We start from the raw sequence: 14456 nt of genomic DNA, 5'->3' as shown, positions 1-14456 counted from the left end.
TTACACTTTTTAGTCAGTGTATATAAATCACCCAGGGCGTTAATCATTTCATTTCTAAGCAAGTGTAAGGATGTTACCTCATTTGAGTACTCCTCTTGTTCAGATTCTTCAGAGAGGTCAGCTTGCTCAGATCGAGTGTGGTCAGCAACGTCATCGGCCATGAAGCATATGTTTGCTGACTCGGTGGCATCAGCTTTAGATGATGTTGACTCATCGCTGTCACTCCATGTGGCCACCATTGCCTTTTTGCTCCCCTTCTTTTCTTTCTTCAGATTAGGGCAGCTTGACTTAATGTTCCCAGTTTGATGGCACTCAAAGCATGTGACAGACTTGGAGCTGTCCTTTTTGTATTTGTCACTAGACTCAGCTTTGTACCTGTCGCCTCTTCTGAATGGCCTCTTGCTGTTCTTTTCATTCTTTCTGAACAGCTTCTTCATCTTCCTTGTGAACATGGCCATTTCCTCATCATCTGATGAGTCAGCTTCGGTTGAGTCAGCTTTCATGACAAGTGATTTTTGTTTCTTGTCTTCTGACTTTTCTTTTGCTTCAAATTTTTTCATAGAGATCTCATGGGTCAGCAGAGATCCGATCAGCTCGTCGTATTTATATTTGGTCAAGTCTTGAGCTTCCTCCATAGCCGTTTTCTTAGCTTGCCAGCTCTTGGGTAAGCTTCTCAAGATTTTCTTCACCTGCTCTTCTTCAGTGAAGTTCTTGCCAAGTCTCTTTAGCTCATTTATGATGTTGGTGAATCTAGCATTCATTCCAGAGATGTCCTCATTGTCGTTCATCTCGAACAGCTCGTATAATCTCATATGTTGTTTCACCTTTGATTCCTTGACCTTGCTTGTACCTTCGTAGGAGACTTCAAGCTTTTTCCAAATCTTCTGTGCTGACTCGCAACCTGAAATCTTATTGTATTCTGCAGCGTCTAGTGCACAGTGAAGCATATTGATAGCCAAAGCATTATTTTGTAGTTTCTTAAGGTCATCTTCTGACCACTCAGTTTCACTCTTGACAATTTTCTCATTGTCAACAGTTTTATAAGGCACATATGGGCCTTGAACTATTGCAAGCCATGCACTCATGTTTGTGGCTTGAATAAAGTTCTTCATCCTATTCTTCCAGAACGTATAATTAGATCCAAGGAATAGGGGAGGCCGACTAATAGATAATCCCTTAGGGAGTATCTGTGTTGTTTGGTTCCCTAGAAGGAAACGAGTGCTATTCTCAGCCATTTATCGGGATCAGCTCAAGATGGTTATATCTTTGAGTAGTGAGCTATTAGGCTCTGATACCACTTGTTGGTCCCTTGTGATTAGTTCCAAGGGAGGGGGGGGGGGTTAGGAACTAATGTAACTTTTTCGCTTTAATTGCGCTGACTTAATTTAATTCTTTGAGTTTCGCAACTCAGTTTTGGTCAGTGTGGCCGAGTGAGGCGTAAGACGGCTTTAGTCAGATACTGACTAGAACTGTTTTACTTGTGAGTTGGGAAATGACACTTTGTAGTCAGCTTCCAACTCAGCACTCTGATTTACTCAGTGTCAGCTTAAGCAATTTATATACTGAGTAAATATAGCAAGCAACACATACAGATATATATTGATGGAGAGTTAGAAATTACTCAGCACGACTTATCCTGGTTCGGCCTCTCCGCCTACGTCCAGTCCCTAGAATCCCTCCGGGCTTTTTAAATCCAATACTGAGCTCTTTAAAGGTAGAGCACAAACCGTTTACAAGGCAGTTGAATATGCAAGAGTACCGTCCTCTATTCGTCTACTCAACTCCACTAAGCGCTACAACCCAGCACTTAGATTTTCTCTACCACTGAGTACCAAACCGAGTACTCAGCACACTCTCTTAATACTATGATTGATACAAGATTGTTCTCTTTCAGACAAAGAACACTTTAGATGATTACAAAGAAAATCACTCTAACATTTACACAGGAATAGAAATTTGGTGTAAGATCTCTTTCTTGTATTGATGTGCTTTTTGTATGTATACTCTTATTCTCTTTTTGTTTTTACAATCGGCTAAGGATCCAAGAAGTATACTTGTCCTTTTATAGTTGTATTCTGAAGACTTGTCCATTTGAATTCTGGATTTGTCCGTTGAATCCAAACGGCTTCTTTTTGCGACAAGGCTCTGGTCAGCTTCAGATTTGCAGGCCAATCCTGTCGTCTGAATTCCGCAGGCGTCAGGTTTGTCTTCTTCTCGCAGGTTTCATCTTCTTGTGCCAGTTTGTCTTTTAGTGAAAGAACAGTTGACTCATGCATCTCGAAATTGGCTTTTGCGTAATTCCAAGGTTTCTATTATTGGTGCAGACAGTTGTCGGAGCTTGTCTTTTAGCAAACGGATCATTCGCGCTGTCCTGAAGATTACTCAGCATGACTTTGATAGCCGTTGTCTTTGATTGTTGCTAATTCAGATACTAAGTTCTCTTTTACTCAGCTTCCATGGTCAGCTTCGTTCTACAAGACATAGTTCTCAAGAAGACTCCTCTATTTTTGTTGCTGAGTTGCGTTCCACTCAGCTTCATTGATTTGTTTGATCTTTGAGCTTCTGTTCTGAAGATCTTTTATCATGCTGAGTTATACTTCACTCAGCTCGTGCTGTTTTCTCATGCTGACTTCGTCCTATCTTACTTTTTATTTCCATTTGTATTTATATTTATACTCAACATTGAACAAACATATTAGTACAATTAAATCAAAGCACTTAAATTTAATTGTCCCGTAATCATGGATTAACTTAAATAATTTTGTCAAATCAAAATCATGTGGAAAGGTGTTTCAACAAAGGTGACCTTTGGCCATTTGTACGAAGAAATTGAAAGGGATGTGTGGTCCACCAATATATCAAGATTTACTCATAGGAGCCTCTTCGAGCACTAAGAGCACCATAATATTAGTGACAGTTCATCTCCTATGGAGGAGGTGGAGAGTGATATGCTAAAAGTGTATGACTAATAAGATCAAATGCATCCTATTATATCAAATAATAAAGTATTCTGAAGAACATTATCGATCCCACAGAGACTAGAATCTGATGCCATATTCATACTCGAATTCTACATTAACTAAGGTATCAAGTAAGTGGTTTGTGTTGTTTATAAACTAATAAGAAGGTATATGTAGAGGTGGTGGTTAGACCGAACTTGAGGTTCTTCTAACTAGTCATCAGTAGGTTTTAGCTAACCTCTATGACTATCCAATTTAGATATTTATCTCGTATTCAAAGACTGTTAATCTAATATTAACCTCATAATAATCCATTACTAAATGATGTCATGTTGAACATGAGGCATGATACTGTCATCATCATCATCATCATATATTGCGTTTAGACATTCCTTGATCTTTTAGCTAACTGATAACTTCGAATAAGCAATATTGATTGCTTCATTCGGGTGTGTCCACACTATTCTCAGTTCCACTAATCAAGTGGTCGGTGATATCTTCTGTCTCTGAGGTGAGTAGCAATCTCTGCACTTCACTCATGGTCCCTCAACATGATTCAGTATCTGGCTAACCCATACTTGGTACCAAGTTACTGGCCTATTAGGCGATAGCAAAAGTATATAGTGTCTCATTTACTCCCATAAACCCTAATGCTCTTGGTTTGACACTCCATGTCTATGACCGGTGAAACACTATCACAACCAAGACACATACTAGTCTTTAGTTGATTTTGATTCCCATGATAATAATAGACCAGTGATATTTATATTAGTATCTTATTACCACACGACTTCACTTGACCGGGTCCTCTATCCGCCAAACATGTGTAAACCACTAATCTCTGATACTCTATTAATCATCTTGCATAAGTAAGTATGACATAACAGATTATTGCCTTATAGTTAATGATGTCGTTAAATATAACGTCTCGGGACTAAGGCGTACCCCCAACACCATATTCTTTAGTTGCTCGTGTGCATATGGCTCGTTATTATCCAAAAGCACTTTCTTGGGGCCTGAAATTTGTGATAATCCTAGTTATATTTGGCGAAGCTTACTTGATGCCTAACCTTTGTTAGTCTCGGGTTCTCTTCGTATGGTGGGTGATGGAAACAAATATCAATATTTGGATTGAACCGTGGCTCCCTAATAATCACAATCTGTGTGTGGAAAGTACTAGGTTGGATGATTTGGAGATCGAAAATGCTGCATATTTGTTTGAAGTTGGTAGGAGTTTTTGGGATATGGATCTAATTGTTGGAATTTTTACGCTGAGGGATCAGATTTTTATCTGAAAACTTCCTTTCATTTGAAGATTATTGGATGATTTTTGGTATTGGTTCGGGGGATAGAAAATGTATTTACACATTAAAAGTGGTTATAAGAGTCGTATGTCTCAAATTGATGTTAACAATGGTCATTTGCAATCAGTTTGGAACTCAATTTGGAATCTTCATGTTCCTCCGAAGGTCAAGAATCTGTTGTGGATCTCTGGTCGGCTGCCTCTCGTCAATCGTTAATTTGAAGTATCATCGGGTTCCGATCTCAGATGTTTGTCCAATTTGCTCGAAAAGCATTAATGATATCTTCCATGATCTTGTTTGTTGCGGTACGGCTCAGGGGATTTGACACCTCTCTCCCATCGGTGACATTACGTGCCAATTCTCTAACTTTATCGATTTTTGGTATTTTATCTCCTCCAATCTCCGTTCTATGATTGAGTGTGCTACTGTGATTTGTTGGATTGTTTGGGTTAATAGGAATGGTTTTATATGGAACCAAAAATTTTCTACAGCTTCTATCTTACTTTATAATGTTGTTCATTTTTCTGCTAATTGGAAAACTGCCCAAATTTCGTGTAAGCCTAATCTTTCTCATGCTGAGTTATTGGATCTTTATTGGTCTCCACCGACTCCCGGTTGCTTTAAACTCAACTTTGACGTTGTGATTTTTAAAGGGACTGGTACATCTAGGCTCAGGTGTGTCCTTAGGGGATCTTTATATGAATTTATAGTTGTTACCAATAGTTTAATTGAAGGAACAATTGATGTTGCTTTAGCAGAAGCATTATCTATCAGGGAAGCATGGAGTTGGATCAAGGATAAAAGTTGGAACAATATCAAGATATAATCAGATTCTCATATTGTTATTCATTTCATGCCTCACACGTCAGTGTTTTAACACATTTTCATGTCATAGTCAACGATTATATTACATGCTTAATGATATTGTTAATAGTTCTATTCGTTTTGTTAAGAGATCGACAAATGGCTCGATTCATGTTTTGACTAGAACTGTCTTTAATATCTCTAACAGGGATGAATGGTCTTCTGTCCATCTCCATCTCCTTTGTAATACTCTTCTTGCTGATTCTTAATACAATCTTTACCTTTAAAAAAAATTGAGGTATTAAAATATCTCCTTTGTAATACTCTTCTTGCTGATTCTTAATACAATCTTTACCTTTAAAAAAAATTGAGGTATTAAAATATTGTCATATGGGAGGGATAATAATTACATAAGTCTTAATCAAAATTTGGTGAAATTTCACCAATTGAAATAGGTTTTGGTCATATAGTTGTTTTAAACCTTTATTTATGAATGTGATTTATGCATTTGATTTCGTAATAAATAAATGAATATTTAAACTTCTTATGGAGAAGAATGCACATCAAGATCGCGTGGCCTAATGGATAAGGCGCTCGCCTCCGGAGCGGGAGATTGTGGGTTCGAGTCCCACCGTGATCGTTTTTTTTCCCCTACCAATTGATTCTCAATTCAGATTTTTTATATTTTTTAAACGAATATCCAGATAGATAAAAAGACCATTTTGACCAAAATGATTGTGTACATTATATATACAATAATAGCCACAAATATTACACTACATTAAAATCATTGTTAAATTAAATTAGCACCGACATTTATAATTTTTTTTCCCACATTAAAATCATAAAAGTAACTAAGGATAAATACATTCATGGTTCTCAATTATTAGAATTTTTTTTTGAAAAGAACAATTATTAGTACTATTAACTTCCCTAAAAAAATTATGTTCTAAAAAAATTATATTGTTATTATAATCCATAAATTTTCTTAATTTTAATGAGCTATCAACTGGATAAGAAAAAAAAAATCGAAGGAAGAATCGAAAATCGACAACTTTAATGTTTAAGTGTTAGTAGAGGCTTTAGAGGAAAAAAAAGAAGAAGAAAACAATTAATTTTAGGGTTCGATTTGGTTGTATCATCTCTATGTAGTTTTCCTATTCTATTTATAAGATACAAATAGATAGTATAATAGTAATGTTAATTTATGTGCCCTGGTTGGTGTTAGAAACAAACGTAGAGACATAAGAAGTATCTCGTGGTGAACCCACTAGAAATTGGCGCGTTCTAATTGTATAGCGTGCTTTTTTCACTAGTTCACATGTTAAGGCGATTACAACTTCTTCAAATACGTGTCTATTGGTTCACGTGTCAGATATGATAAATTGCATGTTATCAAACTTCATTCCAAAATCCTTTTAAAAAAAATGCTTAATACATATTTACACACTTAAACTTGGCACGTTTTACCTATTGGCACCCTGAACTTTTTAAATAACCTATCACATACTTATAGTTGCCATTAAAACCTTATCTCACACCTAAAGTTGGCTCATTCGGACCTCTTGCATACAAAATTATTGATCTGTCATCTTTGACAGACGAGATCCCTGTGCGTGTTATAGAAAAAAGAAATGTGTATTAATTCGTTATGTATGTCACCTCATATGTCAAAGATGACTGATCAACACTTTTATATGCAGAAGGTCTGATGAGCCAATTTTAAATGTGTGATAGGTTTTTAATGTCAACTATAGGTGTATGATAGGTTTCTAAAACTAATTATAAGTGTGAGATATGTTATTTAAAAAGTTCAGAGCGCCAATAGACAAAACTTACTAAGTTTAACGATGTGAATATGTATTAGCCACTGTAATATTTTCATCCAACAATTATATGTCAAACTACTTTCATGTAACACTTATAAAAAAAAATCAAAATACTTTATTATAATAACATTTTATACAATTTCAAAGTTACATAAATTTTATATTAAAAATTAAACTAGAACCTTCCAATTTAGGGGTCTTATGTAGCAGGACTTCTTACACACTGCATTCAATGGGCTGGTGTTCTTGATCCACTACTTTTTGAATGTTCAAGACAACAGACGTGGACCACGTTTGGTTTTTAAATAATCAGACCCATTAGAAAATTCGATTATGGGTAGGTGTTTACGAAGAAACTTTATAATTAGTGTTAATACGTTAATCTAAAAATGATATTTTTAAAAGTTATTATTAATATAAGTATAAAAAAATTACATATATGTATAAAAAAATTACATATAATTTGAAAACACGATATAAAATCAACACTAATCTGAACAGAACATGATTGTGACACGAATTTTATTTTGTTGGATTTAGGTTTACTATTTTTAACACGAATCTGAAAATGATACCAAACGAATACGACTCAAAGACGATAATTGCTAGGTCTAAAAGAGGGGCCTCACACAATTGTGTCCCATTTTTTGTGAAAAGGTGAGTACAATATGATACTTGACCACCACACGTACCGCTGATGTCTGTTTGACTGGATCGGATTGGGTTGAGTTCGTGTTAATTATATTTATTGTTTAATTAAATAATTAATTTTTTATTAGATTTTTTGAATTGCTCCATGATTAGAACTGTTCCACGTTTTCCTAACCTTTTTGATTTTTTTCTCCATATTCTCATCAGTCTAGATCGGATAAAAACTGCATTAACATTAACTTTTAGATATGCATAAGTATTTATACTTCCCTTGATTTTTTCTTCTAATTCAATTACTTTTTCGAAATTGAGCAGTGCATTGAATTGTAGTTATTCCTTTAAATGATTCTAATTCGTGCAAATTAGAATGACATCTATAATTTATTAGGCAGACTGTTTTATCCTAAAGGTCACTGACTGCTAGTCTGCTTGCACATATTTGGACAGTGCCGCGAATGTTTTAAAAAGAGCGACCTCATCCACAACTCATCCCATATTCATTGCACTCAATAACTTTGTTATTTCTCAGTTTTTGCAACAACAATACTACTTTTAGAGCATTTTAATTTTTTTCATATTTAAGGGTTTTGCCAAAAAGATTGGACTTCCTACATAAATATCATAATTAATTATAAAATTATAACTAAATGAGATTATCAAAATTAATTCTGAATATGTCATTAATTTTTATATATAACAAATAAAGTATGCTTTTACGTCCTAATTCAAATGATATTAACTATATAAGGGATAAGGGTAGTTTAGTAATTACGTAAGGAGTGAGTCCCACCTTTTTAAATGGGTAGTATAAAAAATATTGATATGGCACGTTGACTTCGGATTGATTGGTCGTAATTACCGACTGTATAATTTAGTGGGAAGTCACCAAAAGGTTGTACATTTTTATGTGCAAAATTGAAAGTTGAACACCAAACTGTGAAATATGGTACAAGTTATACATCATTTGATCAAATCTGACAAATATTTTGAAATGGAAGGAGGAGTAATCTACTTAATACATCAATTGCCTTTAATTTTGGTCCAAAAAACTTGTCGGTTTCTTAAACTCAAAAGTGTCTCGTTAGTTTTCTACTAGACTTGTTTAAAGTGATATGACTAACAATATAATCCATGTGGCAGAACAAGAAATAATTTGGACAAATTGAAATATATATCACTTATTTTAAACAAATTCAAATTGTTGATAGATTACTTTAAACAAGTTTAGGCAGCCAATAAAACACTTTGTAAGTTCGAGGGTTAATAAGTTTTGGGTTGGTTACATAACTGTCACATATGACAGTAATATTTATTTTTTAATCAATATTGATAATTTTATTCTTAATATATCAAAATCATTAATTTTATTTTACAAATATCAAGTGGTTTCCTAATTCCTAGGGTGATAAAAAAACGTGGTTTTCTAATTCCTAGCGTATGATAAAGAAAACCTAATTCCTAGTGTAGGATAAAGAAAACCGTGGATTAGGAATTCTAATTCCTAATGTAAGATATAAGTGGGATTAGGGTCTTTAAAAAAAAAAAAAAGTTGCAAAACCGTTCTCTTCTCTCCCTCTCCAAAGAAATTTTCAAACTGCTCCGTCCTCTTCTCTTCAATTTTCATCAATTCTTCATCAATTTCATCCATTAATCTTTCTATTGATTGGATTTTTCTTCATTTTCAAGTTGTAGTCTTCTATTTTAGGGGGAAGAAGGAAGATTGTCTTTCTTTTTCCTCCTTGCACCATCCTGTTGTTTTATTTTTCTTCTTTTTGTTCAATAAATTATAGTTGAATTGCATATATTTCATCAATTATCTTATTCCGCTTGAATTGCATCTGTTGTTTGTTATCTTTTCATTTGTAACTTTTTTCTGTTTTAGCAAGAGCAGAAATGATAGATCTTATATGTAGATCACTACATCTACGTGATTGCAAAAGAAAGAACTTAGATCCGAAGATTCAGAAGAGTTTAAATGCTGAAGATGAGATTACAGATGTTTTTCTGCAAATTTGGTATTTGAAGAAGTATATATTTCATCTATTGTTTGTTTTATCTGTACCTTTGATGGTTTATTTTGCTCGTTGTAGTCGTTTTTTTACCTTTATAGATTTTGTAATAGGCATAGCCTGTACTTATGTAAGGTTTTATTCCATGCTTTTCTTGTTGTACTTGATGTTTTCGTATCTATAAAATGATGTATGTATTTTTATCAAAAAAAAAAAAAAAAGATATAAGTGGGATTGATGAAAAAAAAGTAACGGTCGTAAAGTGAATTTTTTTTTGTGTGTGATTGTTCATAAAGTGATTTTCTCCTTTTATAAATTTGTAATAGACTAGAATTGTTAATTGATTATATATATATATATATATATAACATCCGTAAATTTAGGGAGTGATTTTTGCAAAATAAAAGTGATAAAAGTTATTTTAAATTATATATTTTTTTTTTGGTAAGAATTTTAAATTATATTAATATAGGTGTATTATTTTAACATTTTTTTATTATTATTAGTTATTATCATTATAATAAATTATATCAAATTGTTTATTATTATTATTATTATTATTAGATTAGAAGGGTTGGTGGTAAAAATGGTTCCTTTTTCCAGAATCAAAAACCTTCCTCCTGCGCGGTCTTCGTTTTCCTTTTTCTTTTTACTTTAATTTCTTCCATAACTCCTTATTCCGAGCACCATTTGAGATAAAAATTACACCATTAAATTCCTTGTCACGTAAGAAAGATTTCAAGACCAATATTGCTATTTTTCTGGTCGAAAAATGTGGTGACCGGTGCGTACGTTTTTCACCGACAAAGTGTTAGATTTCGACCTTTTAAATGATTTTAATAGCGAAAGGAGCGTACTTTTGGACTCTCCTAAACGTTGGCTATCTTGTGGTAGTCTCGGTCCGTGCTTTCGACAACTCTGACGAATTTCCGACCACCGGTTTCCGGCGAAACTCCGATGAGCGTTCCAGTCAGAATTTTAATCATTTCGTTTAGGTTCCAGTTTACATAATAGTGTTTCTTAATTCTTGGTCTATTAGGAGAATTGAACTAATTAGACTAATATGAAATCTTAAAGTATTTGGTGGGGTTAGGAGCATTTTGAGTATACATTTGCATATATATTATTGTTTCAATAATAATTAATTATAGGAATGCATTTCTATAATTATAGGAGAGGAAGAGACGGGTGAGCAGGACCCCGAACAGTTTGATTAGCTTTTGAAACGAGAGGTAACCATAATTATATATATATATATATATATATATATATAATCAATACTTATATGCCTATATACATTATAATTTATTCCAAAAAAAGGTTACGTCTATATCTATACTGTTTTAGGAAGAATTGTTTATATGTTGTTATGCCTATAACTATATGTCAATAAATATATGTATATTCATTCCAGGAAAGTTATATCTATAACTATTGGTGTAACTCCTGTTCCGGGGCGTATAGAAAACTAAGCAATTATCATAATTTAAGCAAAAACACCAACATAACTATATAAAGGCTCCTCATTGATTACCGTCTATCAAAATTTCATAACCAAAGAATTAAATAACCAACCAAACAATTTACCCTATCAATAATATCCATTTAAATTTAAACAAATAATCAAATCCAATAGTATAATAAATATAATCTCTTTTTCAGATCTGTCTTCTCTCTCTCAGATCTGTTGTCATGGTGAAGAATTTTTATGAAGATTGAGAGTTTTGAGATCTATCTCTTCTCTTTTAGATCTTTCTTTCTCTTTTAGATCTATCTTCTCTTTTTCAGATCTGGTTTCTCTCTCTCAGATCTGTTGTCATGGTGAAGAATTTTTATGAAGATGGAGAATTTTGAGATCTATCTTCTCTCTCTCAGATCTATTTCTCTCTTTTAGATCTTTTCTCTCTCTTTTAGATCTATCCTCTCTCTCTCTCAGATCTATTTCTCTCTTTTATATCTTTTTCTCTCTTTTAGATCTTTTTCTCTCTTTTAGATCTATCTCCTCTCTCTCTCTCTCTCTCTCGGCTAGGGTTCATGGTAAAGCGTGTTAGGGATAGATCTAGGGAGAGGGGGGCTGTGGCCGGCGAGGGGGGGTCGAATCTGGAGGGGATTTGCGGCAAGGAAGGGGGCGGTGGCCTGGTGGTTTGGGGCGAGAAGGGTGAGGCAAGTTTTGTTGGCGGCGAGCGTGCACCTGGTGTAGATCGGGGCGGGGCGCTTGGCGGGGTGGAGGCAGGGGAATCCAGGGGCGTCGGTAGGGATCTCGTGGGCATGGATGGTGCGTCGGCAGTGTTCTCGCGGGCGCCGCCCGTGCGGCTGGGGACGGATCTTTGCGATCCACAGGCGGCAGATTCGACAAGGTTGTCGCGGCTGGGTACGGATCAATGGGAGATACGGGCGGCTGGGTTTTCTGATGCCGGGGGTAAGGCTCCCCCAATCTCGAGGGGAGAAGTGGGGCCGGGGGTGCCTGGCGTAGGGCTATGCGCCGATAGTGCCGGGCACTGCCCAGGCGCTGCCGGCTCCTCGGTCGGGCAGTGGGCTGGGGCTGTCGGTGCAGTGCCTTGCACGGGATCCTCTCCTCCGGGCTGTGAGGGGCAGACAGGGGCTACGACGGGGAGGCAGGCTGCCTCGGGTCTGGATGTTTCTAATAATTCGGGAAGGGTGGGTGTTGTAGGAGTAGCTCATGGGAAGACGGTCTCCCCCAGACGTAGGGTTCAGATGAGCGAGATTGGTAAAAACTCTTGGAAGGACACGGTCATGGGGGTGGCTGAGGAAGAGCCGGTTTTAGAGGAAGTTTTAATGGTGGGAGATTCTGATGATATGTTCTCGGATTCTGATGAGGAAGATAATGGCCAGGAGGATCCTCTCTGTCCGGTCATTAGACTTTCCGCTGCAGAGAAGCGTGAGCTTAGAGAGAAGTGGAAGGTGTCTTTGATTGTTACTGTCCTGGGTAAGCGAATTAGTTTTAACTATTTTGCCCAAAGAATACAAGCGCAGTGGGCAAGGAAAGGTAAAGTCAGTATTACTGACCTGGAAAATGACTACTATGTCATTAAATTTACTAGGGTTGAGGATTATAATTCGGTTATCAAGGGAGGCCCATATATCATTTCCAATCATGTTTTGGCCTTAAGGCCTTGGGTTCCTAATTTTAATCCTCACGACTGTTCGGTTAACAGGATCTTGACTTGGGTAAGATTCCCGGGCCTTCCCATTGAGTACTACAGTGAAAACTTTCTGAGTAAAATAGGAGGTTTGGTTGGTAAGGTCCACCATGTGGACAAGACTACAATTGGGGCCATTAGGGGTAAGTTTGCTAGGGTATGTATAGATGTTGATCTGGCTAAACCTTTACTTTCTAAGTTCTGTGTTCAGGATAAAGTGTTCTTTATTGAGTATGAAGGTTTACATAACATCTGTTATGATTGTGGCATGTATGGTCATTCTCAGGAGGGTTGCCCTAAAAGGGAGAGGGTTGTTATAGAGAGGGTTGAGAGTAGTGTGCGGATTACTGGAGGGAACCAGGGGTATGAAGGGAACTTTGGTCCCTGGATGGTGGCAAAGAGGCCCGCTAGACGTAGGAATCAACCTGCAGTGGTTCACAATCGTCCTCCTGATATCAACACAAATTCTAAGTCCCTTTCTCCTAAAGCTACTGTTATTCCAAATGTCAAGGAGAAGTCTGTCCTCAAAGCTAGAAAGGAGGCTGGGGTTTCTTCAGTAGCCTTGCCTGGGTCCAGATTTGGGGCCCTGATGATTGAGGAAGTTCAAGAGTCAGACCAAGATGAGAATCATATGGATGAGAGTATTCCAGGATTAGAGTCTGTAGATCCAGTCGAGAAGGTGGTTGAATCTGTGAACCCGCTTTTTGTCTCTAAGGATGAAGCCCAGGGGGGGACCCTGACCCTTGCAGCTAGAAGGAGGAAGAATTCAAATGAGGTTAGTATTCCTGTTCATGGTATTGATCCTGGGATTGGGAAATCTATGGGAGTTAACAAAACTAATATGAAAAAGCTTAAAGGAAAACAAAAAAGTGGCCTTAACACTTTGGCGTTTCCAGATAAGAGGGGGCCCGGGGGTACCTCGGTAAGGCTCTCAGGAGCCCCTAGTAAATACCTAGCTTAGGGTAGGGGTGTGGTCAGTTGTCCTCCTTTCTATGGATTTGTTATTTTGGAATGTTAGGGGTGCGGCTAGCAAGGCTACCCGTATCCATATTAATGATCTTATTAAGCAGTTTAATCCATCTTGTTTTGATCTTTTGGAAACTAAGATTAGTGGTGAGAAAGCAGATGAGGTGGTTAAGAAGTTTAAGAACTGGCACTGTGTTAGATCGGAGGCAACTGGCCGGTCTGGGGGGATTTGGCTTTTTTGGAGGCCAGATCGGATTCATTTTGATATTCTTAGCATGGATAAGCAGTTCATTCATTGTAAAGTGAGTATTTCCGGCAATACTTCCTTTTTTATTACCCTTGTGTATGCTGACCCTATCTTGTCTAATCGAAAACGGCTCTGGGAGGTTCTCTATTCTATGAGTGTCAGCATTTCGGAGCCCTGGTTTGTGGCGGGTGACTTCAATGATATCGCCTTTATGAGTGATCAGAGAGGGGGATCCAATCATTATGTTAATCGCTGTCTGCATCACAAGAATAGTATGGATTTATGTGGGCTTTCCGATCTGGGGGCTTCTGGACATAAATTCACTTGGAAGCGTAATAATACTTTTGTTCGATTGGACAAAGTCTACGCTAATGTTTTAGCTCTAACTTCCTTCCCCGAGTGCTCTGTGTTGAACCTCCCGTTCCGTCATTCGGATCATTGTCCTATTTTGTTTAGACTTTTGAGAGGTAAGCATCCTAGGGGTAAGAGACCGTTCCGGTATCAGTTAGCTTGGGAGTCCCATCC

The 14456-nt window shown here is 36.6% G+C and overlaps 1 non-coding gene across 1 annotated transcript; it reads left to right on the top strand.

The window, feature by feature from the left end:
* The first annotated feature begins 5635 nt into the window (after positions 1 to 5635).
* On the top strand, positions 5636 to 5708 carry TRNAR-CCG (transfer RNA arginine (anticodon CCG)). The gene has a single exon. It is a non-coding gene; the product is annotated as a tRNA-Arg (tRNA).
* The last annotated feature ends 8748 nt before the right edge of the window (positions 5709 to 14456 follow it).

The sequence above is a fragment of the Euphorbia lathyris genome, chromosome 8 (genome assembly GCF_963576675.1).
Source record: "Euphorbia lathyris chromosome 8, ddEupLath1.1, whole genome shotgun sequence".
Lineage (NCBI taxonomy): Eukaryota > Viridiplantae > Streptophyta > Magnoliopsida > Malpighiales > Euphorbiaceae > Euphorbia > Euphorbia lathyris.
The sequence above is the reverse complement of the archived record's forward strand: the minus strand, read 5'-3'. Positions and strand labels throughout refer to the sequence as shown.